The sequence below is a fragment of the Rattus norvegicus genome, chromosome 2 (assembly GCF_036323735.1).
Source record: "Rattus norvegicus strain BN/NHsdMcwi chromosome 2, GRCr8, whole genome shotgun sequence".
Classification (NCBI taxonomy): domain Eukaryota; kingdom Metazoa; phylum Chordata; class Mammalia; order Rodentia; family Muridae; genus Rattus; species Rattus norvegicus.
In genome coordinates, this window is record NC_086020.1 from 109333279 (window position 1) to 109356552 (window position 23274).

The 23274-nt window shown below is 35.4% G+C and overlaps 1 protein-coding gene across 6 annotated transcripts in view; it reads right to left on the bottom strand.

The window, feature by feature from the left end:
• The window catches only part of Naaladl2 (N-acetylated alpha-linked acidic dipeptidase-like 2), a 1352651-nt gene that overhangs the window by 765279 nt on the left and 564098 nt on the right, over positions 1 to 23274 (bottom strand). Inside the window, exons 2-3 of one of the 6 annotated variants that reach the window (XM_063282869.1) lie at positions 917 to 1069; positions 29 to 143 (exon numbers count right to left, since the gene is read on the bottom strand). The exons of 4 other annotated variants lie outside the window; for them this stretch is intronic. The gene's annotated coding sequence lies outside the window, so the exon portion shown is untranslated. Of the gene's footprint in view, positions 1 to 28; positions 190 to 916; positions 1070 to 23274 lie in introns of those variants that run through there. One more of the 6 variants, XM_039103970.2, reaches the window with a different exon arrangement.

Below are 23274 nucleotides of genomic sequence, written 5' to 3' on the forward strand. Positions count from 1 at the left end.
AATCGATCTTCTGTAGGGGGAACACTACCTGGGTCAAGTCACTGTGCAGTCATCCACCACATAAACATCAGAAATACTTCTAGAAAATTTTCAAGGGAATGAGTCCATGCTAGCACATAGAGTGGAAGGTTTTCACCCTTTTCCTTAAAAAAGACACATACACACACATATATATGTAAATATGTAACCATTAAATATATGTTTTATATGTATATAGTATATAACAAATATTTATATAAAATAAAATATATAATATGTGATGAAAATATACATATCACATATGTCTCTATGATATTTATTTTATACATTCATCTATGAATATAAAGACAAAACATACCTGCACATATTAAACATACAAGTTCATTTTAAATTTTTTCTTTTCTTATATAAAATATTAAAGGTTTTTTAGAACTTTAAAATTTATGTATTTTCTCTAGCATTTTTATTTTCACATGACACATATTCAGTGAACCAAATAAAAACATATTGCATTATATATTCAAAAAACTAAATTTTTGAAATATGTTCTTTTTTTGAGGAATCATTAATAGTTCCTTGACTCCCAAAGTTCTCTGTAAAATTAAATCACTGTCCTCTGACAAGCAAGGAAATGACATAACTTATCGACTTTAAATAATACTTTTAAATTTCAAATGAAATGAAAAAATTAGGTTTTCAAGACAATTTATAGATATTTGTTATATATAATTACATAACTGCTATTTACACTTCTTACGTTTATATTACTCAAGCATGAGATCTACTTAAAGTAGACCACTTCAGTGAGTAAAAAGTCATACAAAAACGGAAGACTTTAAAATATCACTCCATATGCAATTATTTATTTTCCATTGCTATGCCAAAGACTATGACCAATAGCAACATGGGAAGAACAAAGTTTGTTTTGCTTACATACACAGTATGACCAAAGTGCAGCACTGTGGGAAGCTGAGGCAGGAGATCGAACAGAACATAAAGCTGAAGGCAGGAGCCAATGCAAAGGCAGTGGAAGGGCACAGCTTACTAGCTTGATTTCCCAGGCAAGGGGTTGGTGCTGAAGACCAGAGAGCTGGAAAGGTATTCCGATATCAATTATTAATCAGGAAAATGCCCCATATAGCTGCCTACAGGCCAATCTTATATAGGTATTTTCTCAGTTGAGTTACCTCTTCTCAGAAAATTTAAACTTGTATCAAGTTAAAGAAAAAGATAAAAGAGAAGAAAGAAATGAAAAGAAAAGAAAAAACTAGCACACCAAAAATCTCTTTAAGAAATGCAGTGTGGTATAGACATTTCTTCTTGTAAAAATATCGACAATATCCATACATTCTATAGTATGAAATCTGATCTCGACTCTTTTTTAAAAATGTTTTATGAAAAGTTGATATATTGTTTTGATTTCAACAAATCTTATTAACTTAGATAAGACAGCTCCAGATTAAGATTTTATTGGTAAGATGGTAGCACATTTTGCTTCTAAACACTCTTTAATTTCTATAAGAAAAATAAAGCTAATTCTATTTGAATTAAAAAGAATTTTCAGGCTAATATGTTTGAATCAATAACATAAATTTGCAGAGCTGAGATGAGTTAGTAGGTAAAATACTGTCAATGCAAGGAAGAGAACCTTGGTTCAGATGCCTAGCACCCAAATAAAAACCAGTCAGAGCAGGGGGAATGTAACCTCAGGCTTGGAAAACTGAGACACAGGACTGTTGGAGTTCATTAGCCAGTCAGTCTTAGCATATGAATGAAATCCATGTTCAGTATGATGGAGAGGACATTGTAGGAGGACATCTGACTTCTATTCCTCACGTCCGTAATTTTATAAATAAGCTGATGCACAAACAACTAAATGAACATGTCTACACCAACTATATACACACATATACTAACATATAAACAGAAGGAAGTTACACATGTGTACTGTATATAAACATACATTTAAATATGAACATACATTAAATTATATAACATTAAATATGTTTGTACATTTAAAACAAAGTCTATTCCTCTGAATGTGAATTTTCCACATTCCTAGGCTCCAAAAGCAGATAAATTACATAGACACAAAAGGAAATATAGTAGTGAGTTGGATTTTTCAAGTGTAAAAATTAGTTTCAGGCAGCTTCAGATCTACCTTAACATAGTAGCTCTTGAGTACATTGAGGTAGTAAATGAATGTTTTAACACATTTAAGCAGTAAGCGATTCATTTTTAACTGTGTGTCTGAATATTATGTATGCATGTACATGTAAATGTGGAAAACGATAAAATAATGATTGTGTCCCTGTAGATAAACTTACAGGTCACAGTGTGAGGATCTGAGCTCAGAACTCAGATCATCTGAAGCACAGTCAGTAATCTTAACTACTGTCCAGGACCTGCAGCCTATGGTATGTAAATAAATAAAATAATTAATTAATAAAAATAAAATGAAACATGACATCTATGTTTGAGATGAAACAAGGTATCTCAAGACTTACTAACCAGGACCTAAATACAGTGAGAAATATTGGAAATGTTGTTATACTCTTGAGTGTGGAACACCTCTTAACCAACACTATGGTCCGGAGAGGAAAGAGTGGTATTTGACTAATTATTACAGAGATGAGCTAATCTTTAGTCTTTACTGAAAGAATAATTACAAAAAGAAAAGGATTTTTGTATTATGTTAAATATTTCCCTTTAATAGTCCAGGAATTAGCAACACAATTATAAACATACTACATATATATATATATGTGTGTGTGTGTGTGTGTGTGTGTGTGTGTGTGTGTGTGTGTGTGTGTGTGCAATATGTCCATCATCACATATTTACTGTTATGTGTATGTGAGTTTGTTTACAATAGCTTGTTAAAGATGACTGACTTGATTCACTGACTTTGATATTTTTTTTTATTTTGCTCACATTTTTTTTAATTAACTTGAGTATTTCTTATATACATTTCGAGTGTTATTCCCTTTCCCGGTTTCCGGGCAAACATCCCCCTCCCCCTCCCCTTCCTTATGGGTGCTCCCCTCCCAACCCTCCCCACATTGCCGCCCTCCCCCCACCAGTCTAGTTCACTGTGGGTTCAGTCTTAGCAGGACCCAGGGCTTCCCCTTCCACTGGTGCTCTTACTAGGATATTCATTGCTACCTATGAGGTCAGAGTCCAGGGTCAGTCCATGTATAGTCTTTAGGTAGTGGCTTAGTCCCTGGAAGCTCTGGTTGCTTGGCATTGTTGTACATATGGGGTCTCGAGCCCCTTCAAGCTCTTCCAGTTCTTTCTCTGATTCCTTCAACGGGGGTCCTATTCTCAGTTCAGTGGTTTGCTGCTGGCATTTGCCTCTATATTTGCTGTATTCTGGCTGTGTCTCTCAGGAGCGATCTACATCCGGCTCCTGTCGGTCTGCACTTCTTTGCTTCATCCATCTTGTCTAATTGGGTGGCTGTATATGTATGGGCCACATGTGGGGCAGACTCTGAATGGGTGTTCCTTCAGTCTCTGTTTTAATCTTTGCCTCTCTCTTCCCTGCCAAGGGTATTCTTGTTCCCCTTTTAAAGAAGGAGTGAAGCATTCACATTTTGATCATCCGTCTTGAGTTTCATTTGTTCTAGGAATCTAGGGTAATTCAAGCATTTGGGCTAATAGCCACTTATCAATGAGTGCATACCATGTATGTCTTTCTGTGATTGGGTTAGCTCACTCAGGATGATGTTTTCCAGTTCCAACCATTTGCCTACGAATTTCATAAAGTCGATGTTTTTGATAGCTGAGTAATATTCCATTGTGTAGATGTACCACATTTTCTGTATCCATTCCTCTGTTGAAGGGCATCTGGGTTCTTTCCAGCTTCTGGCTATTATAAATAAGGCTGCAATGAACATAGTGGAGCACGTGTCTTTTTTATATGTTGGGGCATCTTTTGGGTATATGCCCAAGAGAGGTATAGCTGGATCCTCAGGCAGTTCAATGTCCAATTTTCTGAGGATCCTCCAGACTGATTTCCAGAATGGTTGTACCAGTTTGCAATCCCACCAACAATGGATGAGTGTTCCTCTTTCTCCACATCCTCGCCAGCATCTGCTGTCCCCTGAGTTTTTGATCTTAGCCATTCTCACTGGTGTGAGGTGAAATCTCAGGGTTGTTTTGATTTGCATTTCCCTTATGACTAAAGATGTTGAACATTTCTTTAGGTGTTTCTCAGCCATTCGGCATTCCTCAGCTGTGAATTCTTTGTTTAGCTCTGAACCCCATTTTTTTTTGAACCCCATTTTTTAATAGGGTTATTTGTTTCCCTGCTGTCTAACTTCTTGAGTTCTTTGTATATTTTGGATATAAGGCCTCTATCTGTTGTAGGATTGGTAAAGATCTTTTCCCAATCTGTTGGTTGCCATTTTGTCCTAACCACAGTGTCCTTTGCCTTACAGAAGCTTTGCAGTTTTATGAGATCCCATTTGTCGATTCTTGATCTTAGAGCGTAAGCCATTGGTGTTTTGTTTAGGAAATTTTTTCCAGTGCCCATGTGTTCCAGATGCTTCCCTAGTTTTTCTTCTATTAGTTTGAGTGTGTCTGGTTTGATGTGGAGGTCCTTGATCCACGACTTTGATATTTCTAATGGTATTTTAACTCAATATAAAAGATATTATCAATGAGTAATACTTGAACTAGGATGATATTTGAACACCTTCTATGTTGTAGAAGTTATTTAGTAGGTAAGATAAATAAATGGCTCTAGTAGATTGATTTTAAAACATGAGGTAGACTGTGAATTCCCTATGACAGTTCTAAGATAGACTCTTCAAATACAGGCAGAGGGTATTGATAAAGTATTTCCTAGAGCTTTGAATGCCAACTAGTTTGTTGGTTTGAGAGGATTGATTTGAAGAAAGGCATGAAATTCCTCTTCCTACACCATGAATTCAGGTGCTATGTGAGTGAATCATATTACATGCACAAGCATTTCAGAATCTCAGCTTCAGAACGGAGGAATATTGGTCATTATGGGGAAGAAGTCTCTCCCTCTTCCTCTCCCTCTCCCTCTTCCTTCTCTCTCTCCCTCCGCCTCTCCCTCTCTGTCCCTCCCTCCCTCCCTCTCTCTCTCCCTCCCTTGCTCTCCCTCTCCCTCTCTCTTCTTGACCACTGCTAGATTTTTCATTATGTCATGGATGGACCCACACTCATATACATATGAGACTCACTAATTGTTCTAAGTGGATTATAAATGGACATTACATCTGGAGAGGGCCTTGTTGGATATTTCATTAATATGAAAAGAGGGAAATAGCAGATGGGTGTGATCATATTTCATTGTATACATGCATGCCATTCAAAAGAAATAAGAAAATTGATTTCAAAAGAATGTTTTAATGGTACAATCTCTCATTGAAGTAGGCTTTAATTTTCATTCATTTTTAATTTTAGCATTCAATATAATTGTTCCCACTATATTGTTCCCAAAAATGCATATCTACATACTGTTCTTTTTTTTTTTTTATTAACTTGAGTATTTCTTATTTACATTTCGAGTGTTATTCCCTTTCCCGGTTTCCTGGCAAACATCCCCCTCCCCCTCCCCCTCCCCTTCTTTCTGGGTGTTCCCCTTCCAACCCTCCCCCCATTGCTGCCCTCCCCCCACAGTCTAGTTCACTGGGGGTTCAGTCTTAGCAGGACCCAGGGCTTCCCCTTCCACTGGTGCTCTTACTAGGATATTCATTGCTACCTATGGGGTCAGAGTCCAGGGTCAGTCCATGTATAGTCTTTAGGTAGTGGCTTAGTCCCTGGAAGCTCTGGTTGCTTGGCATTGTTGTTTATACTGTTCTTTCTGCTCTCTTGTCAGCTACCTCATCCCATACTTCTTGCTCCCTCCGGCTCATTCTCTTCTTCACCCTAAACTGTCTTTCCCTTTCTTTTTTGTGTCTTGTCATCTGTTAATTGCCTTCCTTTATCTTAAGAGCCCATTCTCCTTTAGGGTACAATCAGCAAACCACAAATTTCTCAGCATCAACCCATCTTGTACAAACAAGCCCGTGCTTATGCTATGACTTTTCTGTTCTTGAAATCTGTAATGATTTTTAAACACAGAGCAGAATAAGATAAAACTATAAATACTAATTCAGAAGATATTTTCCTGGTTTAATTTCTTACTACAATGTGGTGACTTTTCCATTTGTGATTTTGTCATATGACTTTAACAACAGCATCAATCTCAAGAAATGTACGTAGCCCTTATTTAATTGCTCTCCTGGGTATCAACTAAATAAAATAAATGCTTTACTAAATTGTACAAATGGTATGCAAAGCAAGAGGAAATTATTTTCCTTGCTTTATGTTTTTGAAAAAAAGTAGTCAAAATACCCTCAAAATTGGGTAATAATAACTAAATGATGGGAGACTAGATAATTAAGTTGGAGAGAATAGCACTAAAACTGAGTTACAATGGTTCTTCCTAAATGATGTGTGAGGGAACACTTCTGGGATGTCGCATGTACAAGCTATAAATTGCAAAATGCAGACAAAACCATTGAAAATAAAATTGGTCTAATCCAGCTGGCTTGTGCATATTTATTTTAGACTGATTACATATGTATGAATATGTGCCAGTTCCCTGGGGGGCCAAATCTTTTTGTGGTATGATCTCACTACAGTTTGTATTAACATATCCTGACAGGGAAGTTGAACCCACAACCAACCCTGTATCGAAGGAAAGTTTTTTTTTCCATATCCAAAAGACATAGTTCAATTAAGGAATGGATAAAAATAGAGTTCAGTAACAGAAACTAAATCAATATAAATATAAAATACCATCTATGTGGTCTTAAATAAGCAGCTTTTATACGACTAATATTTATAGTTTCTGTTCTATAAGTTTAACTCTATATGATCACAAACTCTCTTACCTTCGAGCTGTGTAAATGGCACTTATACCTCCACCGATTTACTTCCCCAGTCTCTAAGGTGCTGATTCCACATCAGGAGACTGAGGTATTAAAGTATCTTCTTGTCATACTTATTTATTTATTACTTATTTGTGTGTTACTGTTTCTTTTTACATTCTGACATCTAGAGTAATTTATACCTATATTTCCTTTGGAGTATTTGATATCACTTATGTTAAAACCATGTGTATATAAGATTAACAAAACTGTGAAACTATGGGGAAAAAAAGAGGAGGAGAAAATTCTAATGCTTTGTTCAAGAAGCCACTGTATTTGTATGTGAGGTAGCAGCAGTCTCCAATGAAATCCATGCACAGTCCAGGGCTGTCTATACCTCATGCAGAGGTCTATCTATTGGGTCTTCTAAAGCAGAGATTCAACTCTGAGACCTTTGCAAGCAGAGCTGTCTAGTGGTCTTTAACCCTATAGCAGTCAAATTCTCTTGGAGTCCTGAGATTTAGGAATATGCCATCAAATCTAGAAATCCTACTATGTGTTTCTAATACTTATTGTTTTACCTTAAAACTACAGATTACTAGCACTACTCTCTACAATAATATCCCCTGCTCACTCTTAGATATCTGGTAATTCTTCTGCCTCTAGGGTCTCAAGAATTGCTATATTCTGTGCCCTGGCAGCCAACAAAGCTTTCTGAAGCCATGACTAAGAGATAGAGTATTGTGTCCAAGAACAGTGTTGTAAGGAAATAGACCACAGCCAGTACTTTATAGTCTCTTTTTAGCAACACTTTCAAACTTCTCTTTCCTCCGCTACTCAGGACAGAACATAACAACACTGCTTGAAACTTGGCAGTTACAGTACGCATTCAACCTGTTATTGACCTATTTTTCAGTCATTAAACCCCTTTGATTCATCTTGTCCTTCTCCCTACTATATATGGTTTGTACAGACTTGAGTGGACTTTAAGGGTGTCAAGAGTTAGCACATTGGAACAATCATCCCTTAGATTCCTGAGTGCAGACAAGAAGTCCCTTGGTTTGATAGATACACTGCAATATTGAATCCTTTTAGCTGGCACGAACCATCTTAAATTGTGGCTTTTTTCAAGGGAGCTCTGGATTTCCAGGGAAGAGCAGTTATTCTTCTAAGGCCACTAAGCAAAGATTTTTACATATTTAAAAATGTGTTATTTAGCTTGCTATTCAAATATCTTTATTTTTTAAAAAACATATCATTGAGGCTTTGTAGAATAAAAATTCATTGTTTTGAAATTTATATTTCAGTGGTTTTTTTTTATTATAATGTAGAAAAACAATTCTAAGCCCAGTGTAGAAACTCTGTGCTCTCATAATCTATATTATTAATTACTGAAATGGATTTTAAAACAAACTCTTTGTAATTTTATTAGAAATAAACTTTCTATAATTTTTCTATGATTAGCTGCTAAGAAAAGCCATCTCAGAAGAACATATTTATATACTGTATTTATTTCATGTGAAATTGAGTCACATTGCAAAATATGTCTTCTAAAAACATCACAAATCATAATTAAGAATGTTTGGTAAATTTATTCTTGTGATTCTATCAAATCACAAAAATAAGACACCTAAATATAAAATTCAGTGTTGAGCCTTTAAGTTCTGGGACCACAAATGAAAGGATATTGAAATTAGTGATTTACCACAAAAGCATGGCAGTGAAGAAGGAGGTGAGTTGTAGATTAACTCCTTGTCATGTGTCTCACATGACAAACACTTACATAAAGGTTGGACCTCCCTGAGTTTATTACCATGTTTCCCAGAAGCATATCAATGGTAATGAAGACAGGAATTGTGACCTTCAGCTACTATATAAAAAATACCAAAGAGTTTTAATTGACATTTGATGGTAGGATCATGGTTGAACTTCTTTTTAAAGAACTGTCTAAGCAAGGATAAAGAGATGGCTGAATAAAGGTAAGTACTACCAAACATGATGGTCTGATTTCCAGATCCTAGATTGTAGGAGGAGGGATTCGACTCCCCAGTTGTCCTCTGACTATCATGGCGTTCAATGTGTCATGTACAAGCATTTGCACAGTGCGTGCACACACACACACACACACACACACACACACACACACACACCCAGAGAGAGAGAGCGAGAGAGAGAGAAGAGAGAGTTAAATACAGAAAAACCCCAATAATCTAATTTAATAAATGAAAAAAGAAAGCATAATTGGTTTTGTTAATTTTTTTGTATCCTGCCATGTATAGAAAGATACTTATATCTGAATTCAAGTGAAAATGTTTTTCATTAATTTCTTCTAGGTCAAACATTGATATAAAATGTTATTCTGAGGAAATTAGCATTTTGGATTGTATACAATGTCCTTTCTATAAATGTCCTTTCTTCAAGTATAGAAAAGTAATAGCTGTTAACCTTTAAAATAAACATGTTTGAATATTTAAAAATGAGAAATATTGTAACCTTATATTATAACATCTGCTTGACAGTTTATATGAGAAATTAATTCATTATAAATTTATGTTGTGAAGACTATGAGTGGAGAGTAAATTAAAACTATCAAAATGTCTATTAAAATGTGTATCAACCTATGTCACTTTCATTTTATTTATACAAAGGAAAATGAAAGCCTTAGAACAGAATACTTAGTAATGATGTTATAAGATTAAATGTCAGACAAAGGCATGAAAAAACAATATTCACGGACATTCAACATAAAACATTTAAAAGACTTTTTATCATTATAAAGCTATAATAATTATAATTATTTTATTATAGTAGGAAAAACTTAAATGTTCACCTAGAACCTCAATTTTAAAATATCAGGGTTACTACCCAAGTAGCAAGAGTCTTAGCTGCTTTTCCATTTTTTTCTTCCACAGTTCATCCTTTAATAAAATTTATTTTTTACATCCCATCAGCCTTTTCATTCCTTACCACTGCTATTTCACGGATGCACTGGAAATAGCATGACACCTGACTAAAGTTCATTTCATTCTCCCCAAAGATAATACACATTATATTATTCAAACAGTGAGGAGCCTGTTTAAAGTTATTAACTAAACCAAAGATGGCATTTTCTCTAATATCTCATATATATCATATCTTGAATCTTCAAAGGAATTGTTAAACTTGATGTATCCTTAACCTAGTCCTTTGGAGTCACAGTTTCTGACACTGTGTGAAAACTAAAGCTATTTCTTCAAATGTTCCTGTGCACACCACCTTCATCTATGGAAACACTTCAGAATCCTCAGTCCCGCCATGTCCCTTACAGATATGACATCAGTAAAAATATCAAACAAAATAAGTATATCCAAATGATGTCTTTAAAAAATATCCTGTATATAGCTAAATGTTTGTCCTCTGTAGAGACCTAACTGATGCACAGAGAGCTCAAAGTACCTTGCTGATGGTAGAAAAGACCTTAGGAGGAGGCTGATATTCACAGTATTCGGAACAAAATGTTAGTCATTCAAAAGCTTTGGCTTTCAATTCTCTATCAGCCACCAGTTGGTTATCACATATTAACACCACTTCACACCATGTGGTACAGAAGGACAGGGCTTCTGATTTTTGCTGAAGTTACTGTGCCTAAAGGTGAGATGTAACAAGATAGCCAATGGTCTATCTGTTCATTTTATGTCCAATTTAGGAACATACTGTTTTTCTCACCAAAACCCCACATTTTTTCCTATTTGGATACAATCAGCCTGACTATATGCTTTATTATCCCACAATGTAGGAGCTATATATGGAGTTCTACTTTTGAGAAATTGAATAGGTTATACAGGGCCCCTGACTCAGTCCCCAGAAAAAAACAGCATTCTCTGTGTCTGTGTCTGTGTCTGTCTGTGTCTATCTGTCTGTCTGTCTGTCTGTCTGTCTCTCTCTCTCTCTCAGACACACACACACACACACACATACACACACACAGATACACATATGCATACACACATGCATGCACACACTTTTATGGACTTTGTATTCTGCATGAACAAGATATTATGCAGAATTTTCTTTTGTAAGCTATTTATGACAGGGAATCTCCTCCTTCTCCCTTGCTATGGGTACACGTTATGCCAGCTTTTCCTCTGCATTATTTGCATTCATGTCCTATCTGGACAGGAGCTAGTCCATTTAGCCCTTTCATATTCATAGCAAAGTTTACAGTATCTGGCAGTTGTTTAAAAGATATCAAACTATAAGTAACTAAAGCATCTTAAAAAGACCATACAATGTATGCTCATTTAATTGTTTGTGGGACATTATGTCCTGTAACAATTATTTTCACTAATTCTAACTCCAACAGGGGTAGTAATATTCAGCCTATATAAATATTTTAAGAGTTAATTGATAAAAAAGTGTATAGTATTTGTTAAAGTATACATCCCTCTGCAACTGCTATCACTGTAAGTTACAAGCGATTCAAAATCAGAAAGGGCTAGGTTTAATGGTACATAATTACTAGCATTGAACTCCATAGAAATGTATCTTTTTCATGAGAAAATATTTTGTGTATGTGTAAGAAGAAACTCCAATGGAACAATTTCATAAATCTATGCTGCAGGTACTGTTCACAGGACAATATTATAAATCATATTCCACAAGGATAAGTAACAACTGCCTTACCAAATTAAATAAATTAATCACTCAGATACACACACACACACACACACACACACACACACACACACTCACACACAACTGTATCAGTGACTGAGCATCACAGTGAAAGAAAATAACATGCTGATTTATTTCAACCTAACTTTCTCCATTCTATTAACCAGTCTCCAAGTCTGCATTGAGGAGCTAAAATAGAATGTCTAGCAATGTTGTTAATATAAAGACTGTTTACAAGGGCTTTAGGCCATTGGAGAAGGAGAATGGAAGCAGGCTCTAGAGAGATGGTGTCTCTAGACAAACTACCTTTGGACTAAGTACCTTCAAGGCTATTTAAAAGAAATACTGTGATGCTGCCAACCACATGTACATTTTAGATCTGTTTATTAAGGATCAGTTTTAATGTTTTATCTTACTTTGACTCCCCAAAAAAGGATTTGAAATGCTGAGCCACTGAGGTAGGCAATTCATGTCAAATTAAGCGCGCGCGCGCGTGTGTGTGTGTGTGTGTGTGTGTGTGTGTGTGTGTTTCTTTAATTCACAAAGCTCTGCTTGTGACTAGAATGACCTGCCAGAAACATATAGTGGTTTGAATAATTTACCTCTATAGATGCCACCAACATGGTGGGCAAGAACTCACTACTAAAAATTATTTAGAGATTCTCATATAGAAAACACATACACACCATGATATTAGATTAAGATTTTGGGGAGAATTGGCTTCCTAGAAGATTTTGCCTGAGCCATGTGGGTATTGTTTTCCGATGTTATGAACACTACAAAAAGTTTGGGCTCAAAAGAACTAAGAGCCCCAGCTGTGCTAAGAGACAGGCTAGCTGCTCAGCAGGAGAGAGAAGCAGACAGTAGAGGCTGCTGGCCTCCAACAAGCAGATAATCAGGTTAGAGATAAATGAAATTTGTTTTAATTGTTTTCCAGGATAGAGGGGAGTAAAATGATAGTTACATAAATGTTCTTAAGTATACATGGAATGAAACAATCTAGGATTTTGATCTTTAAATATAGGTCAGAAGCAGGGGAGAAGTAGAATAAACATATCAGACAGAAAATAGAAGCTTATGTTAATTCAAGTTATATAAATCAAAAGGAAAATAGATAGCCACACTAATATTAATCACTATGGAAGGGAGAATTAAAATATACATAGTTGAGTAAGTAATTATAGCTACTGATCATGAATTATAGGTAAAAGCAGAGGGTAGGGATCCTAACCTATCTCAGACAGTATAAATTTAGGCTTTGATCTCACTATTAAAATTTCATTGTGTATATTTTACAAAAAAAAGAAAAAGAAAAAGAAGATAGCAGAGGAACACTATCTCAATAGATAATATTTATTTAGATTTTTTAATTGCTTTGAATTGTTTAAATATAAAAATGAAGATGATTTTAAGTCCAGTGGAATTTTTGACATAAATTCCTCTTGGAGCGTGATCATGCTATACCTTTAATGATTTCTGGTTACTGGAGAGAGATTGGTTGGAAGAGAGATTATGTATTTGTGTTGAAAGGAAAGGAGAATGGTTTGGACCCCTACAGCATGATATAGATCAGATATGATAGGGGAAGTCCCCCTAAAGATTTTGGCTATGAACAGGACGGATAACTTGATGTGCTGATTCCTTGAGTTGAAACTTCTGAGAGACACAGCCAGAATACAGCAAATACAGAGGCGAATGCCAGCAGCAAACCACTGAACTGAGAATAGGACCCCCGTTGAGGGAATCAGAGAAAGCACTGGAAGAGCTTGAAGGGGCTCGAGACCCCATATGTACAACAATGCCAAGCAACCAGAGCTTCCAGGGACTAAGCCACTACCTAAAGACTATACATGGACTGACCCTGGACTCTGACCTCATAGGTAGCAATGAATATCCTAGTAAGAGCACCAGTGGAAGGGGAAGCCCTGGGTCCTGCTAAGACTGAACCCCCAGTGAACTAGACTGTGGGGGGGAGGGCGGCAATGGAGGGAGGGTTGGGAGGGGAACACCCATAAGGAAGGGGAGGGGGGAGGGGGATGTTTGCCCGGAAACCGGGAAAGGGAATAACACTCGAAATGTATATAAGAAATACTCAAGTTAATAAAAAAAAAAAAGAAAAAAAAAGAAAATAGCCCAATAACTGGCTTAGATATAAAAATGTCTCTAGTCAAAATACCAGCTAAATTTAGAAAACAATTTTGGTTGGTTATGGAATCTTTGAGTTTCGTCATGCTATCCTTCATATTAGCATGTAAGAAGATTTACTAATATTGGTTATTGATCAAATTATATCATAAAAAACGTTTTCTTTCACCTATTCAAACAAGGAACAAATTTCAACCTTAACTGATCTGTACACCTTACACAATCCATATGAATATCTTAATAGGACTAAAATTTTGGTTATGAGATTCATACTTTATAGAGTGTACAGAGAGGGCAAAATTCATCATTGGGATACTGAAATAACCAAATGTTATTGTTGTTTCAAAACAACTTCAAGAATAACTGATGATTCCTGATTGACTTGGTTCATCAAGCCTTTTAGATGAATCTCCTCAAAACTTCAGTCAAGTCCTGAGACTTCAAAACATACAGAGACTAGATGATAGATGCTAAATCTAGCTTCTTAAGTCTAACCAGTTTTTCTAATTTTCCTCCCCCTCCTTACCCTTTTAAAGATTTTCATCTCCCTATTTAGCAGGAAGTAGCCTTAGAGAGTCACCAGTCCAATTCCTTGACTTTGAATGTCTGGTTATGGTTATTTTATAACTAATAGTTAGGTTGTCATTTTAAGGGATAATTTGGAATAGTTGTAATTTTGAACAGGGAGGGCACAGATAGGATGATTTACTAAATTTATCCTTGGACAAAGCATTATGTAGCCATAATCTTACATTGGTAGAAATCTTTATAATTGATATCAAATTGGAGTTATAATTTCTTACATTGGTACAGAATTTATATATTGATATAGATTAATCTTTTCATTGATATAAACTTCTTATATTAATATAAAATTTGAAAAAATATTGTTACTCTAAGATTGGCATTGTGCCTATACAACTCATTTAAGAATACAAGGCTTAGACTAACTAATCCTAATAACTGCTCTAACGTACTGTTTAGAATTATTAAGTAAATGCAAGGACCAGATAGTAATCTCATGGTTATATTAGATTCTGATTTAATTATAATAAAGTGGCTCAATATTGCTCAAATAGAAATTGCTAAGTCAGTTAAGGTTTAACTTACATAGTTCAGATATAACTTACTTAGAAAAATAGTCTTCAAAACGATCAGAAATCCACAAAATATGACAGTTAATGTTATTTCATTATTAAAGATCATTTGACAAGACATGCCTGGTCCTAACAGCTTCCCATTCCCCTTCAAATAAGAATTTAATCATCAAAGCCTCCATATAGAATTGTTCCAGTTATGACAAGGTAGTGACTGAATAAAAATTACCCTATTCATCTACAGATGAAAAATTCTATTCAGGAAACTAACACACAGTGCAGAATAGTTGACAATTTACCTCTGCAAAGACAGAATAAACTAGTCCTCCATGGTTCCTGCTTCATTTCAAGGTCTGTCAAATAGTTCTGGGTCAGATGTCTGAAGACAGATGTTCCAACATTATAAGAAATTAGGAGACTGATCAGGTACTCAGCTACCTCTGCAATTTGTTAAAGTCTTGAAAGCTATGTGTTTGTACTTCCTACATATTTAGGTAATAATTCATTTGTGGAACTCTGACGAGATTGAAGACTAGTTATAGACTCATAATCAAACTTCAGTTATTTAGCATTGAGAGAGATGATAAAGATTTGAAAGTATGTTTTTCATATTGTAATCTAAGCTAAGACTACTTTATATAGTTGACAAATATGATGGACTGAATTTTAACTACATAAAATAATTTATAATTTACATAATTGATATGGTTATGTTCAATTTGTATCTAAGGAAAAACCCAACCCCTGCTTTTTTTTTTTTAATTTCGACAGAAAAGGTGAGATGTTGAGGATTGGTTCTAATGCTTTGTCTTTTTTCTCTCCCCAAAGCCATGCTTCCAGACTTGAGGGACTATGCCCCCACATGGCTTTGATTGATAATCAAGAAATGTCATTCAGCCATTGGCTGGGCAGGGATATGGGGCAGGACTTTTACATTGTGTAGGCAAGGACCAAGAGAGAGGGAAGGAAGAGAGAATATCCATGATTCAGAGGGAGAGGGATCAGATTTAAGAGCTGCAGAAAAGAAACCATCCAGCAATGTTAGTGGAAAAGGAATGCAGCCCAATGGCGAGAGCTTCCCAGTAGGTAACAAGGTAGCAAAGATGAAATATAGAGTCGGGGGTTGGGGATTTAGCTTAGTGGTAGAGCGCTTGCCTAGCAAGCGCAAGGCCCTGGGTTCGGTCCCCAGCTCCGGAAAAAAACAAAACAAAACATGAAATATAGAGTCTAGAAGGTGTTAAACCAGAAATACTGGAGGGAAATGAATTCTTGTTGTGGGTAGGATTAGAAATGCTCAGCCTTAAGCTCATCAAGGTATATCAAATCAAACTTGTGAGTGTGTGTCTTTCATTCACGCATCCAGAGGGCTCTGGTGGGTAGCTAAAAGCCCAACCAGCAGGGAACATAACATGGTTTAACTGATTCACTGCTACACTTGGTATTTGTGACATGGGCATATCCAGTTTAAAAACAACCAGGTCCTGAGGCTTGAAAGGAGAATATAAAAGGATCAACAAAAGAAAATAAATCCTATTTCATTCCTGAAATAATATAATTTATAAGGTATATACCCAGAAAAAGAAAATCATTTAGCAAAGCCCAGAGCAATCAAGACCGACTGGGTAGAGATGGAAGGGCTCTGTTAATTTGCTGATGATATATGTTGCTTTTTGGCACTTTCTACGTATTTACCAAAGCTCTGTAAAAGAAAGCAAAGCTTCTTATTTCTAGGACAAAAAACAGATGGTACTCCAGCAGGTAATAATCTAATTAAGTGGCTCCTAAAGATTGAACAAATCGCTCCAAAGGAAAAAAAACAGTTTTAGAATTCTTTAATAGAGTAAAAAATAAATACAGTTTGACATTTGTTAGTGCATTAACAAATGTCAGTAAAATTAGAGTTTAGTAATATCCTATTCTTAGCAAATTTTCTCTCACTATTTTCTTCGTTCCAAATTCGAGGTAAATTTGTCATAATTAATATTATTATTGATGAAGTCTCATTAATATATATTTAGTATATTAGTGCATATATTGGTGTAATATATATTGGTATATCTTGGTAAGGTTAAATTGAAATATTCTCAGAAAACAACTAATGAAAGTCTAGTTAGGGTTACAGTGCACTCTCTAGACGCAAATGAATAGAAACAAAGAAGTGTGAATATGTAACATAGTCTCTACACATAATACACAGTATTCTTTGTAACTTATTAAAATTAAAGCCATGGCGATCTTTTAAAGCCACCATAACACAAAGATTAAAAGTTTCATTATGGTAAGAAAAATGATATTTTTCAGCTGCACAGAGTAACTGTTGTGCTCCTCAGTTACAGCAGAAAATAATATGAACTGCTGCACTATCACTTCCTGACTGTGCCTTTAGTCTAGGAAATCAATCTTCCTGATATGCTTTTTTCAAGCCCATACAAATGCGGTCAAATACAGAAAATGATTGTAGTTGTGGGTCACAATGCTAATCAGTTGTATCAGTTTCACTCACTTAAGAGAACCCTTAAGACAGAAATATTCCACAAATATTTCCCACTCCTTACAGCTCCTTAACGTTTAAGAACTACAATTAGTATTATAGATAGGAAATTTTAAGTCTAAAATGCAGAGGAATTAGGAAAAGAAAAGTATATCATAGGTCAAAGCATATACCTAAGTGGAAGAACTCTTGTCTAATATGCCAAAAGTAGTGGGTTAGATTCAAACTGTGAAAAAGTAAACAATCAAACAAAAGACAAAAACAAAAACAAAACCTAAGAGAAATAAAAGAGTCAGTGCGTGGATGTGGCGGACATGGTGTACTCACAGACACGTAAAATGCACTCAAACCACAGACCTTAATGGAATGAGAGCTGATGAGGTCTAAAGCAAAAGTACAGCAGTGGACAGATCAAAGAAGATTTTTAATAGCTTTCAAATATAATATTGAAAATTATATCCATATCTCTCCTTCTCAACCCCTCCAGGCATTGTCCTTCAAACTCTTTCCATGGAGATAGATAGGTAGGTAGGTAGATAGATAGATAGATAGATAGATAGACAGACAGACAGACAGGTAGATAGATAGATAGATAGATAGATAGATAGATAGATAGATAGATAGATAGATAGATAGATAGATAGATAGACAGACAGACAGACAGACAGACAGATAGATAGATAGATAGATAGATAGATAGATAGATAGATAATCTTAAATCTGCCTATGTTTTCTTTCTGTGTATGGTTTCAGATCTGGCTACTCACTTATGACAAGTAAGTTGTGTATTGTTTGTTTTGTTTGTGTTTCGTTTTTTAATTTTTCGAGAAGCCTAGCATCTTTTCCCCAGCTGTCAACAGTCATCTAGAGTTCTTTGTGGGACCCAGCAAAGCTTTCCGCCTTCTATGTTAAAATGGTATTGATTTTGTTATTGTTTTGGTTTTGTTTATCAAGTCATTTATGAATAAGACTCTTTCACCATAGAATTCCTGATATTCTGGTTCTTAATAAATTTCCTTGAGGCTTGGTCAAACAATCTTCATGTTAATATGCTCCTCTTCCTCCTTCTGACTTGCCCTTCCTTTTTCCTTCTCAGCAGGAGTCCCCTTGACTATTTTGTTTCCTGTTTCATATCACTTAAATCCTGTAATACCTTTCCCATCACCATCACCCCCCCACACACACACACAAACACACACTTACATACACACCTGCAAGCATAGCACCACCTATGGCCCTTTTCTGCCTTCCTCATTTCAGGTATTACTCTAAATATTTCATAATTAAAATTATCTTAGGCATTATTCCACTATTTCTTTCTTGTTAAGTTTCTTGTATAGACCAAAATATTCTGTTTATTGAATACATCATTGTAAAGATATAAGTGTTTATATACACATATACATATGTAGAGTATATAGTCAAAGTCTTCAGTGTCTTACCATTAACTACCTCATTAGAATCTGCGGTTTCTATAACTGCTTGTAAAGGATATTTGTACATGTTCAAGTATTTATATCTGTAGCATTTACATTATTCTGAGTTGTTACCTAAGAAATTTGAGATGACCAATTAAAATAAAGATATTACTAGATCAAACTAAGCTTTTCATGAAATGGTAAAAATCATTTAGAGAAAGGACAATGTTGGTCAAGTAGAAGGCTTGTTTCCCCATTGTAGGTAAATGTCATGGTGTTGAGGTGGGCCTGGGTGGGTGAGAAGGTAGCATCCTCACAGAAGCAGGTGGAAGAGGAAGGAGAGAAGGCAAGAACCAGGAAAGGGAATGACCTTTGAAATGTAAATATGTAAAATATTCAATAAAATATCTCTTATATATCCACTGATGCTTTTTTTTTTGTCTTGAGAGGACATCTATGATGATAAGGGACCAACTGTTTTTCACTGAACTAACCATCTTCCAGAGAGGTCTTAGACAGAGCCAACTTTGACCTTTTTCTAAATTAATTAAGAATAGTGGGTTAACTAAAAAAGTAAAACATATCCACAGTTCCAGCACTATAGTATATTAATTTCTAAATATTTGTAATTTTTTAAAATAATGCTGATATTTTCTATTTCCCTCTGGTGATTCAGTTTGTTATATTAGGATTTCTGTCAATTCAATAGCACCTAGAATCACCTTGGCTGATGTTCCTCTAAGCAGGTCTTTTAGTTTAGTTTGCAGGAAGACCCTTCTTTTCTGGCAACTATAATTAAAATTTTCACTGCTTTTTCCTCCTTCAAAACCTGCCTGTTTATTCCTTGCTCTCTTTCAAGTTCACGGCCTCCATTACTATTAATTGCAATTACAGTTGTAGGCAAGATTCTTGGGCACATCTATTTTGTTTCTGGGGTTTGGGGATCCAAATTCTAATCATAATTACTAGGTCAATAAATTTAGCTGGAATTTATTTTAATTTACAAATGAATAGTGGTCCACTGTATTTCTGTACCACACTTTCATCATTCATTCATCTGGTGAAGGCGGTTTATATTGGTGCCATGTCCTGGCTATTGTGAAGGGGGAGCTATGAACATTGAAAAGTAAGTATTTATTGAGTAGAATGTTGATCCTATAGTTATGTGCAAGAGCAATATAAGTGGATCATTGGATAGATTTATTTCTGTTTTGTGAAGATTGTCAATAGTGATTTCTGAAGTGACTGCATCCCCACCATTAGTGAATCAAGGTTCCTTTTTCTCAACAACCTTACCAGCATTTGTTGTCAGTTATTTTGTTGATTTAGACTCTTCTGACTTGGGTAAGTTAAATTCTCAGATTTTCATTTCCATGATTGTTAAAAGATGATGAACAGATATTGAGGTATTCCTTGGCCATTTTTAGTTTTTTTTCCTAGAAAACTTTCTGCTAAGATACATTTGCCTATTCATTTTAGCTATGTTTCCTTGACTTTGTATATTTTTTTTAATTACATACTAATCCTTTTGCAGACAATCCTCTTCCATTCTGAAGGGTTTCTTTTTTTACTTAGTTGCTTTGTTAGTTGTTGGAAAGGTTTGAGTTTATGAGACTCCAGTTGCCCATTGTAGGCCCTAATTCTTTGCCCTTTTCTGTTCAGAAAATCTAATTTTACAGCTACACCGAAACTATACTATGTTTGCTGTGTTCTGGCCATTTTAGTGTTTTACTTATCAAATTAAAGTGTCTGACCAACTTAGGAATAATCCTATAGATATGCCTCAAAAAATCATTGCATGTGGCTATTCAGTTTTCTTTTTCTTTTATTCTATTTTTTTACATTCTTTCTTTTATTTGCTTTTTTATTTGCTTTTTATTCACATTTTAAATGTTATCCTCTTTCCTGGTTTCCCCCTCCAGAAACCCACTATCACATCTCCCCTCGCCCTGCTTTAATGAGGGTGCTCCCTTATCCACATACCCACTCCCTCCCATCTCCCCACCCTGACATCCCCTTTCACTAGGCATCAAACCTTGACAGGACCAAGAGCCTCACCTCCCATTGATTCCCTACAAGGCCATCCTCTGCTACATATGCAACTGGAGCCATAGGTTCATCACTATGTACCCTTGGGATGGTGGTTTAGTTACTGGGTACACTGGGGTGTCTGCTTGGTTGATATTGTTGTTCTTACAGGATTACAAACTCCTTCAGCTCCTTCAGTCCTTTCTCTAACTCCTCTGTTGTGGACCTGTTCTCACTTCACAGAGTTAGAAAGAGCAATTTTCAAATTCATTTGGAATAACAAAAAAACACAGGATATGGAAAACTATTCTCAACAATAAGAGAATTTCTGGGGGAATCACCATCCCTAACCTCCAGCTGTATTACAGAGCAATAGTCATAAAAACTGCATGGTATTGCTACAGAGACAGGCAGGTAGATCCATCCTAAAGAATTGAAGATGCAAAAGTGAACCTACACACATGTGGTCAATTGATCTTTCACCAAGGAGATAAAGCCATTCAGTGGAAAAAAGACAGCATTTTCAATAAATGGTACTGGTTCAACTGGCAGTCAGGATAGAAGAATTTAAATTGAACGATTCTTATCACCTTGCACAAAGGTCAAGTCCAAGTGGATCAAGTACCTCCACATAAAACCTGATACTAATAGAAGAGAAAGTGGAGAAGAGCCTCTTACATATGGACACAAGGGAAAATTTCCTGAACAGAATATCAATGGTTTATGTTCTAAGATCAAGAATAGACAAATGGGATTGCATCAAACTGCAAAGCTTCTGTAAGGCAAAGGACACTGTCAGTAGGACAAAACTGCAACCAAAAGATTGGGAAAAGATCTTTACCAATTCTACAACTGATAAAGGGCTAATATCCAATATATACAAAGAACTCAAGAAGTTAGACTCCAGAGAATCAAATAACCCCATTAAAATGGGCTACAGAGCTAAACAAAGAATTCTTTACTGAGGAATATTGAATGCAAATCAAAACAACTCTGAGATTCCACCTCACACTAGTCAGAATGGCTAAGATCAAAAACGCAGGTGACAGCACATGGTGGCAAGGATATGGAGAAAGAGAAACACTCCTCCATATTTAGTAGGATTGCAAGCTGGTACAACCACACTAAAATCAGTCTGACAGGTTATCAGAATATTAGGCATAGTACTACCTGAGGACCCAGCTATACCACCCCTGGGCATATACTTGAAAGATGCTCCAACATATAACAAGGACACAGGTGCTACTATGCTCATAACAGCCTTATTTATAATAGCCAGAGAATGGAAAGAACCCAGATGTCCTTCGACAAAGAAATGGATACAGAAAATGTGGTATATTTACACAATGGAGTACGACTCAGTTATTAAAAACATTGACTTCATGAAATTCTTAGGCAAATGAATGGAATTAGAAAATATCATCCTGGGTGAGTTAACCCAATCACAAAATAAAACACATGGTATGCACTCACTGATAAGTAAATATTAGCCCTAAAACATGGAATACCCAAGATACAATTCACAGACCACATGAAGCTCAAAAAGAAGGAAGACAAAATTGTAGATGCTTTAGTCCTTCTAAAAATGGGTAACAAAAGATTGTTATTTCATTGGCTTACACATCTGATTTGGGACAACAGCATAGTATTTTAGTACTACAGCTCTAGAGTGTATCTTAAAATCACCACTCACAGTGCTTGCAATATTCCTTTTCACTTTTGTTAGCATGGGTCTTTTCTAGTTACATGTGAATTTCAGAACTCTTTCTATTTATGTGGAGACTAATGTGAATATTTTGATTGAGACTTGGCTCGTCACAGGTGTGGTTTCATTGGGAATTCTCAGAGAGGTCAATGAATTACTAAGGTATATTTGGAAGGCTTTGAAAAGAGGAGGGATACAAGGCAGTAGCAGTATAAATGGTTAGTGGAAACTAGATTAATAGGAAGGGTTAAACTGAAGTTATGGATGAGAGGGCAGTCTAGATGAAGAAGTATAGAAAGAGATAACTGACAGTAAGATAGTTCTAAAAGTCAATGGAAATTTGATCCTCTAGAAAATTCCATATATATATATATATTTGGAAATTTGATCCTCTAGAAAATTCCATATATGTATAGCCATTTTCAAGTGAAAGGCCATATATCCTATAATATATAGGAAACACAAATTGGACCTCATTGATTTTTAAGGAGCACACACTGTTCTATATGTAGGGAAGTTTTAGTTCAGGGGAAAATAATATTGTGATTAAAACACAGTATACAAAATTTTGCAAATATTAATTTTTAAAATTAAAAAAAGTATTTTATGAATGGCTCTTGGGGAATATATGAATTTGTAAAACTTACATTCAAATGACCAAAATTAAAAAACATGTAATGTTTAGTTAACATTAACAGGCTCTGCACCAAGTTATGTTGTTAAGAAATACAGGATCTCAAACGTGCAGAGCTCCACTTCAGACTGATCTTTCCATATACCAAATTACAGTCACTCAATTGTTCCAGTGCACATAATAACTTAACTTTTCTCATATCCTATGAAAATAATATCCGATTTTATGATATCTTCTTTGAA